Source organism: Schistocerca americana, chromosome 4, assembly GCF_021461395.2.
Source record: "Schistocerca americana isolate TAMUIC-IGC-003095 chromosome 4, iqSchAmer2.1, whole genome shotgun sequence".
Taxonomy (NCBI): domain Eukaryota; kingdom Metazoa; phylum Arthropoda; class Insecta; order Orthoptera; family Acrididae; genus Schistocerca; species Schistocerca americana.
Window position 1 is genome coordinate 710,991,903 of NC_060122.1, and position 11,233 is coordinate 711,003,135.

Below are 11,233 nucleotides of genomic sequence, written 5' to 3' on the forward strand. Positions count from 1 at the left end.
TGTTGAAAATACCTGTTTAATTCCGTAGGTATGCATAAAATATCATACGAAATTGTGATAAACGCATTCTCTGAAAATTATTTCGAACAATTAGTTCATGAGCCCACATGAATAGTAAATGGTTGTGAAAACACAGTTGACCTCTTAGCAACAAATATTCCTGAGTTAATAACGAGCATCAAAACGGATACAGGGATTATCGAACACAGGGTTATCGTAGCGAGCTTGAATATTGTAACCCAGAATCCTCCAAAAATAAAGGAAAAATATACCTATTCAAAAAAGCAGATAAAAATTCACTTGACATCTTCCTACGAGACAATCTCCACTCCTTCCAAATTAACAATATAAGTGTAGACCAGATGTGGCTTGAATTCAGAGATATAGTATTGGCAGAAATTGAGAGGACAGAAATTGAGAGGGCAGAAATTAAAAAAATTATACCATGTAAATTAACAAACGACGGAACTGATGGCCCCTGGTACACAAAATGGGTCAGAACACTGTTGCAGAAACAACGAAACAAACATGCAAAATTTAAACAGATGCAAAATCCCCAAGATTGGTGATCTTTTACAGAAGCCTGAAATTTAGTGCAGACTTCAACACGAGATGCCTATAACAGTTTCTACAGCCAAACTTTGTCTCGAAACCTGGCAGAAATTCAAAAGAGAGTCTGGTCGTATGTGAAGTATGTTAGTGGTAAGAAACAATCAATGCCTTCTCTGCGTGATGGCAATGGAGATACTATCGAAGACAGCTCTGCCAAAGCAGAGTTACTAAACACAGCCTTCCGAAATGCCTTCATAAAGTAAGACGAAGTAAATATTCCAGAATTCGAATCGACAACAGCTGCCAACATGAGTAATGTAGAAGTAAATATCCTCGGAGTAGTGAAGCAACTTAAATCACTTAACAAAAGCAAGTCTTCTGGTTCCAACTACATACCAATTAGGTTCCTTTCAGAGAATGCTGATGCATTATCTCCAAACTTAACAATAAGATCTGTACCTGAAGACTGGAAAGTTGCACAGGTCACACCAATGCTCAAGAAAGGTAGTAGGAGTAATCCACTAAATTACAGGCCCATATCGTTAACGTCAATATGCAGCAGGATTTTGGAACACATATTGTGTACGAACATTATGAATTACCTCAAAGACAATAGTATATTGACACACAGTCAACACGGATTTAGAAAACATCGTCCTTGTGAAACACAACTAGCTCTTTACTGGCATGAAGCGTTGAGCGCTTTTGACAAGATATTTCAGATTGATTCCGTATTTTCTGGATTTCCAGAAGGCTTTTGACACTGTACCACACAAGTGCCTTGTAATGAAATTGCGTGATTATGGAATATCGTCTCAGTTATGTGACTGGATTCGAGGTTTCCTGTCAGAGAGGTCACAGTTCATGACAACTGACAGAAAGTCATCGAGAAAAACAAAAGTGATTTCTGGCCTTCCGAAAGGTAGTGTTATAGGCCCTTTGCTGTTTCTTATCTATATAAACGATTTGGGAGACAATCTGAGCAGCTGTCTTAGGTTGTTTGCAGATGACTAATAAAGTCATCAGAAGATCAAAACAAACTACAAAATGATTTGGAAAAGATATCTGAATGGTGCGAAAATTAGCAGTTGAATAACGAAAACTGCGAGGTCATCCACATGAGTGCTAAAAGGAATCTGTTAACTTTCGGTTACACGATAAATCAGTCGAATCAAAAGGCCATAAATTCAACTAAATACTTAGGAATTACAATTACGAACAATTTACATTGGAAGGAACACATAGAAAATGTTCTGGGGAAGGCTAACAAGAGACTACGTCTTATTGACAGGATACTTAGGAAATGTAACAGATCTACTAAGGAGACTGCCTGCAGTACACTTGTCTGTCTTCTTTTAGAATACCGCTGCACATTGAGGGATCGTTACCAGATAGGATTGACAGAGAACATTGAAAAAGTTCAAAGAAGGGCAGCATGTTCTGTATTATCGAGAAATAGGAGAGAGAGTGTCACTGAAATGACACAGGACTTGGGGTGGACATCATTAAAACAAAGGCGTTTTTCGTTGCAGCGGAATCTTCTCACGAAAATCCAATCACCAACATTCACCTCCGAATTCGAAAATATTTGTTGACACCCATCTATACAGGGACAAACGATCACCATAAGAAAATAAGCGAAATCATAACTCGTACAGAAAGATATAGGTGTTTGTTCTACCTGCGCGCTATACGTTTTTGGAATAATAGATAATTGTGAAGGTGGTTTGATGAACCCTCTGCCACTCACTTAAAATTGATTTGCAGGGTATCCATGCAGATGGAGATATTACTTAGCAGTTAGTCTTTGTTTTTATACACTCCTGGAAATGGAAAAAAGAACACATTGACACCGGTGTGTCAGACCCACCATACTTGCTCCGGACACTGTGAGAGGGCTGTACAAGCAATGATCACACGCACGGCACAGCGGACACACCAGGAACCGCGGTGTTGGCCGTCGAATGGCGCTAGCTGCGCAGCATTTGTGCACCGCCGCCGTCAGTGTCAGCCAGTTTGCCGTGGCATACGGAGCTCCATCGCAGTCTTTAACACTGGTAGCATGCCGCGACAGCGTGGACGTGAACCGTATGTGCAGTTGACGGACTTTGAGCGAGGGCGTATAGTGGGCATGCGGGAGGCCGGGTGGACGTACCGCCGAATTGCTCAACACGTGGGGCGTGAGGTCTCCACAGTACATCGATGTTGTCGCCAGTGGTCGGCAGAAGGTGCACGTGCCCGTCGACCTGGGACCGGACCGCAGCGACGCACGGATGCACGCCAAGACCGTAGGATCCTACGCAGTGCCGTAGGGGACCACACCGCCACTTCCCAGCAAATTAGGGACACTGTTGCTCCTGGGGTATCGGCGAGGACCATTCGCAACCGTCTCCATGAAGCTGGGCTACGGTCCCGCACACCGTTAGGCCGTCTTCCGCTCACGCTCCAACATCGTGCAGCCCGCCTCCAGTGGTGTCGCGACAGGCGTGAATGGAGGGACGAATGGAGACGTGTCGTCTTCAGCGATGAGAGTCGCTTCTGCCTTGGTGCCAATGATGGTCGTATGCGTGTTTGGCGCCGTGCAGGTGAGCGCCACAATCAGGACTGCATACGACCGAGGCACACAGGTCCAACACCCGGCATCATGGTGTGGGGAGCGATCTCCTACACTGGCGATACACCACTGGTGATCGTCGAGGGGACACTGAATAGTGCACGGTACATCCAAACCGTCATCGAACCCATCGTTCTACCATTCCTAGACCGGCAAGGGAACTTGCTGTTCCAACAGGACAATGCACGTCCGCATGTATCCCGTGCCACCCAACGTGCTCTAGAAGGTGTAAGTCAACTACCCTGGCCAGCAAGATCTCCGGATCTGTCCCCCATTGAGCATGTTTGGGACTGGATGAAGCGTCGTCTCACGCGGTCTGCACGTCCAGCACGAACGCTGGTCCAACTGAGGCGCCAGGTGGAGATGGCATGGCAAGCCGTTCCACAGGACTACATCCAGCATCTCTACGATCGTCTCCATGGGAGAATAGCAGCCTGCATTGCTGCGAAAGGTGGATATACACTGTACTAGTGCCGACATTGTGCATGCTCTGTTGCCTGTGTCTATGTGCCTGTGGTTCTGTCAGTGTGATCATGTGATGTATCTGACCCCAGGAATGTGTCAATAAAGTTTCCCCTTCCTGGGACAATGAATTCTCGGTGTTCTTATTTCAATTTCCAGGAGTGTATTTAAGGTAAGTTAAGATTCTGATAGGTCACTGATGCAGTAGTAATAATGTATCCCTTATCTAATTTTGAAACAAAATTTTGTGCTGTAGCACTAAACAGTCTTGATTAATCATTACACCAGTAAGAACACTGTGTTCTGAAATGGGAATTTTAATTAGGTCAAGAGGAGCTTCAAAACTCTGAAGGCACAAATAAATTTTCTGTTTACACTTCATCTTAATAGTTACACTCAACGATTAAATTAATAAATTACTATCTTATACTGAAGTTAATATAACTATACAATGCAAACCATTCTGCAATAATATGAACCTCAGGAAGACAATACTCTCAGATGCAATGCTTTTGGCATTCATTGCATCATGTTAAATGATGTTGTATTACTTTATTGCAAGTCAATGAGCATAAGGAATTGCTGAAGCCAAGAATGAGATTCTTATCATAAGGTTGAAGAACATTTTAGCACTTCTCAAGTTTATATTTATGTATCTGAAGATAAAGTGTGCTTTTTTGATGAAATTGTGTTGACTTACATATACAAACGACTGAAGACATGTGTTGTCCAATGAATGCAAGCAGAATGAGATCATAGCCACTTAGGGGCAAATGCCTTACATTCTTGGACAGTGGTGGGGCAAGCTACATATACTAAAGTAAGTCATATGGCTTTTGATGCTTCTGATTATCAGGCAGACAGAGAGCTAGCAGAATGTTTCCACGGACCGTGTGGCTGGCCAGTGCTTTCTGGGGAGGACACAAGTGCAAGTTTGTGTTGTCAGTTTCAATAGAATATAACTTACAATGTTCTTATATTTTTACGTTCTTGAAACAAGTTAGCATTATAATATCAAAAATAATTATACATTGTTCATTTCACATTTCATCACATAGACACGTTACTCAAGTTGTGGCTGTAACCTGCAACTGCAGCTGGGCCTGCGCATCTTTGGTTGCTCAGGTTTATGGTGACATGACCGGAATTCGGTAACAGCTGCCATTGTATCGCAAGGTGCACCCCCAGCCACAGCCCCAGTGGGCTTCCAGTAACAAAATGAAGAAGAGAAGCACTGACCAATTGGATTTTACTACTAAACTATATAGATATTTTATCAGCAGAAGTAATGTTATTGTGGCTCCTCAGTAGGAGGAGCAAGAAGAAAATTAATAGTGTTTCTGCAGCACACAAAAGTGGAGATTGTTACATTATTTTGACTAACAGGCGCCTTCTAATCTACAACAAAAAATCAAAACCTTATTTCAGTTTAAATGTCAGTCACTCTGTTTTGTACTTATAGAATGGGGTACACAAAAAACATGCAACTGTTTCAAGAAACCCATCAGTGCAGCTGAAAAACTCACAGTGACACTAGTTTTCTTCTCAATTCCACAAATTGTCGGGTAAAGTTATTTAAAATCAAGTTTTGTTTCTCTTTCCCACAATTTCGAAGATATAATTACCCTTTTTTACACAATATGTGAGTTTTATTTATTCATCATTTCTTATTAACAGTGGGTGTCTTCAAATGGTAACTGAAATACCTTCCTCTCACGCTATCTCACATTTCTCATTTAAAGAAAGGGGAGTGAAACATTTGGAAGCTAGCCATTTATTGACACTCTTGTATATTATTATATAATAACATCAGATTAGTACGCAATCACTGGCATAAAAACCCTTATTTACTCTTCCACCATCGATGCATTCACAGCAATGTAGTGAGAAATACATTGAAGTGACAATAGTTATGGGATAGCGACATGCACATATACAGATAGCAGTAGCATTACATAAAGAAGGTATAAAAGGACAATGCAATCATGGAGCTGTTATTTGCATTCAGGTGGTTCAGGTGGAACGATGGCTGACGTGATTATGGCCACACAGTGGGAATTAACATACTTTGAATGAGGAGCTAAACAAATGGGACATTCAATTTCGGAAATCGTTAGGGTATTCAATATTCTGAGATACACAGTGTCAAGAGTATGCCGCGAATACTAAATTTCGAGCGTTATCTCTCTCCATGAACAAGGCAGTGGTTGACAGCCTGCACTTAACGACCGAGAGCAGTGGCTTTTGTGTGGAGTTGTCAGTGATAACAGGCAAGCAGTACTGCATGAAACAATTGCAGAAATCAATGTGGGACATACGACGAACGTATCCATTAGGACAGTGTGGCGAAATTTGGCGTTATGGACTGTGGCAGCACACGACTGACGCCAGTGCCTTTACTAACAGCAAGACATCCCCTCTAGCACCTCTCCTGAACTCGTGACAATATCGGCTAGACTCAAGAAGACTGAAAAACCGTGGCCATTTCAGATGAGTCCCAATTTCAGCTGGTAAAAGTTGATTGTAGTGTTTGAGTGTGGAGCGTACACCAAAATGCTGTGGATCCAAGTTGTCACCAAAGCACTGTGCAAAATGGTGGTGACTCCATAATAGTGTGGGCTGTGTTTGCATGGAATGGACTGAGTCTCCTGGCCGCAACTGAATCGATCATTGACTGGAAGTGGTTATGTTCAGCTACTTGAAGACCATCTGCAGCCATTTATGGACTTCATGTTTCCAAACATAGATGGAATTTTTATTGATAACACAGTTGTTCATTATTGGGTTGTAGATCATTCTGATCTGTTCGAGCAAACGATCTGGCCACCCAGATCGCCCTAGATGAATCCCATCGAACATTTAAAGGAATTAATCCAGACGTCAGTTTGTGCACAAAATACTTTAATACTTTCGCAACTATGGACAATTAACTATAAAGTTAGCATTGATAAATATTTCTGCAGGGCCTTCCAATGATTTGTTGAGTCCATGCAACATCGAGTTGCAATATACCAGGCAAAACGTGGTTTGACGTGACATTAGGATGTATCCCATGACTTTTGTCACCTCACTGTAATTTGATATCAGCAGTATTTTTAAAATGCCAGCTGCTTACAAATTGTAATAATGTAATAAAAAAATAACATTTTAATTTAATAAAAAATAAATACATCATGTTGTTAACATCATCAGTTTCAAATAATTTCAGTCTGTTCTGGCAAAGTCTGAAATTTCTCATTTTGCCACACAGGTACCCGTGCGATCTGAGGCACCTTGCCATGGTTCTCACGGCTTCCCCCATCAGAGGTTCGAGTCGTCCCTCGGTCATGGGTGTGTGTGTTGTCTTTAGTGTAAGTTAGAGTTAGATCCAGTATTATGTAAGCCTAGGGACCGATGATCTCAGCAGTTTGGTCCCATAGGAACTTGCCACAAATTTCTCATTTTCCAGTTGCATGTCCATCACAAAACTGGTTATTCTGTTTTTTCATTCCACTGAAATAGTAAGTTAAATGTTCTATAGATTATTTGAAAGATTCTTTTATGAAAACAGAGTAGAACTGCGGCGGCGCGGTTCTTTCCGTCCCTTTACGACGGACCTGCACCTACCTGTGAACATTGTCTCAGCAGATCATCAGTAGGAAAGCCGAGTGAAACCTATTATACTTTAACATGGACCAGGCTGCAATTTAAGTCACTAATCTACGTTTTGGGAGAAAGTTTTCACACAAATGAAAGGTTGGAAATTTTGTCCTCAATTAATATATTCTGAAACTTAGGTGAACAAGTATCACTGCCAAGCCCGTGCTAGTCTTAACACAGTTATTCACAATCCCTTTCACTCTCGTTAGCAAGTTTATGGTGTTGCATTCCCCGAAAACGTAATAGCTACAGAAATACTGATTGTTTTGGATTGATAATGCTCGCCAAATATTTTGTCTGTCGGTACCAAATGCAATCACAGTTTTTTAGCCTCCGACTTGCTCAATACGCCACGCGGAATTTATGTCTTTTCTCATCACAAAATTCACTTAAAAATTCCGAAATTTCTACACACACATCGGAATAGTTATGCCGTCACTTTACAACACTTTTGATGTATGAAACACTGCTAGATCCGGCAACTTATCATTTCCATTGGAACTACTACTACACACGTCCGAACTGTTTCATGGCTAGGCTTCCTCTTTCTTCTCTAGAATACTCTCAGTCTTCTCTACAAGCAGAGATAGGTGCGCGAAGAATATTGCTTTACCATTGGTCAGTTTACTCAACAGCCAATAGCAAAAACAACATTCTCCCGTGTCAATCTGCGCTTTTCATCAATAACCAATACCAAAACAGTAAACCTAACGACTGTACTTTTTACCAACGTAATTATCTAATATGCTGAAGTTTTGCTTATGCATAAAGTTATTTACTATTTTTATTTATACCTGAATTAACTTTCCCTTTACCATAAACTTACTTTACAAATCTATTCCACAAAAATCCCCTTTGTTTATATCCATAGTTCTTCGAAATGTTCCTACTACATAACTCGTTAAACAATTATCTTCATATTAACCTTAAAACACACTCAAGCATCATTCATGCTGCTAAAACAGATTTATAACATTTTACATACACAAAAAAGAAATAATAACGATTCGAAATGATCTTTAATGGAATGATCAGATTACACAAGTAACGGGTAAGGTGAACTCTAGATTGGGGTATATTGGTAGAATCCTGAAGTGATGGAGTCCTTCAACAAAGGAAATTGCTTGCAATACTTCAGTTCGTCCTGTCTTAGAGTATTGTTCTTTTGTACGGGACCCTTACCTGTTGGGTCTGATTCAAGAGATTGAGAAGGTCCAAAGAAGAGCGGCAAGATTCGTGACTGGTACATTTAGCCATCGCGAGAGCGTTACAAATCTCATAGAAAGTTTGAAGTGGGACACACTTGCAGACAGACAACGCGATAAACGGAAGAGGCTGCTCACTAAATTCCAAAATCCGATCTTCGCCGAGGATGTAGAGCATATATTATTACCACCAACTTTCAAATCGGGCAATGATCACCATTCAAAGATAAGGGAAATTAGAGCTCGTACTGAGGCGTTCAGACAGTCGTTTTCCCTCGCACAATCCGCAAGTGGAACAGAGGGGGGGAAATATGAGTTTTGCGCGAATAGCGCCCTCCACCACACACCGCTTGGTGGCTAGCGGAGTATAAATGTAGATGTAGATGTAGGTATGCTGATGGATAAGCTTTCAGCATCCAGGGTTACAAATTTAGCTTGAAGTTACACAGTCAGATCATTCATAGCGCTAATATGTTCATAGCTTTCCTTTATAAAATAAGATTTTTCGAATGAGTACTTTTCAACTAGAAAGGTGTGCAGTTCTCTCATTAATTTTTAGATGTGGCTATTAATTGATTTCACAAAAGCCTGATCAGTGTTTTGATCTTGTGAATAACAGAGTTTATAAATACAGTTAATTCAATACTCTCATACAATTATTTCTCTTTCAGTAACAAAATATACAAGCAGGACATAGAGCTTGCAGTGGGAAGCCCTCTTAATGGCCTATTAACTGAAATATTCAGATGGTTCAAATGGCTCTGAGCACTATGGGAATTAACTTCTGAGGTCATCAGTCCCCTAGAACTTAGAACTACTTAAACCTAACTAACCTAAGGACAGCACACACATCCATACCCGAGGCAGGAATCGAATCTGCGACTGTAGCGGTCGCGCGGAACAGAAATATTGATCAACAACATAGAGAACAAAATAATGAAACTAAAAAAATAGTATTACAAGCGAAATTAAATTCTATAAGAGGTATTTGGGTGACATTCTTATTCTGTTGGAATAGGTGATGAAATAAGAATCCTTTTTAATAAATTCAATATCCAGTTCAGCCTTGAATATGAAAGGAACAACACTAAACCTTCTCTTGAGATGAAAATATCAAAACAGAAGTAGCAGGTGTCTTTCCACATTCATAGAAAACTCACTGGTACTGACATGGCGACACCAAACTACTCTATGCATCCCACCTGTCACAAAAATAGTTACAAATAGCTATACAGAGCCCACAAATTTCCGCTTCACCACTTCATCGTACAGAATTCCAGCGAGAAATAGAAAACATAAAATGTATTGCAGTAAACAACAGATATAGTCGATGAAAATTTCAGCTACTTGGCCACTAAGAGAGATTTCCATTAAATGGTCTCACTTGTAGACTTCGTTGCTGGAAGAGAAGTTATTCATTAATTCAGAGTCACAGCAAATAAAAACAAACTGAATAAACAACAATAAACTATACTCACAACCCAATAATGAAATATGTCGAAATGCCATATCTGGGTATAATGTCTGATAAAGTAGCTTGATTATTCAAAAACACAGATGCAAATATCAACTTAAGAGCCACCAGCAGCCTAAATAGGAGGCTTATTCAGAATATATAACTGTTAGACACAGATGATGATGGACCTCGCATTTACAAAATTACCTGCAGCCAATGCAACAACAATTATAACATGGCAGACAGGCAGAAATTTCAGGACTCGATTTAAAGAACATATAGGTTACCACAGACTAGAGAAATGTAACAAATAAGCAGCAGCAACACACATTAATGACACAGTCCACCATTTGCAAATTGAAGACAATCTCGAAATTTTGCACTAAATCGAAAAAAGAAGAAGAATATAACCCATGCAATAAATCGAAATTTTAATTTGTAATATGAAAAATGGTGGTAATATTCTTAATGAGGTAACTGAATTGAAAACCTCAAAATTCTTCAATAGCCTTAAACCAGTACTAATACAATTGATTTCAGATGTACCAGAGTGGACAAAACGACTACCAGACCGTCAGTATCGCGAATACCACTGGAAAGGAACGATAGTCGATGCTCATCCACATGCTGTAAGTGCAGAATATTGTATCTGAGATATACAGATGTACTGTTTACATCTATGGAGAAACACCTGTGGAGTGAAAGTATGTGAAAAATAGTGTTAAATTAAACAGTGCAATAGTGTAATATTGAACAATAGTTCTTCCAGTGTACCAACGATGCAGATGAAGTTTTGGGACCTCAAAATAGAAGTGAACAACTGACGTATAAAAAGCGTATCACACGATTATCACACCATGAAAACTGATGCAGAACTGTGTGCATCCAGCACAGGCTGTGGTATAAAGCACAACAATGAGGCACAGCTCTATATCTGCAGGAGGCAACACTGCATAGCGATTTCTGACCACCCAATGCTTCCCCCCCCCCCCCCCCAACCGGCCATTCCTGCAGGAGAACAGTGAACAAAATAGTTCCAGGTTAATTTATACTACATAAGTGACACCTGTATATTAAAACACCTGGTGATGACCAAAAAAATCTTTAATTAGATTAAACGCAAAATAAATACATGTAACTGGCAGCAGAAAACTACAAATAACAGTTGCTTAATTGTAGCAACATTGAGATGTAAGAAGTTTGTAATTCGAATGAGCGATTTTACAAAAACTCATACATTTCCCTTCGAGTTATATGCATTATTGCCATCAAGTGCAGATTCACGCCATGAATATCCCGCGTGTA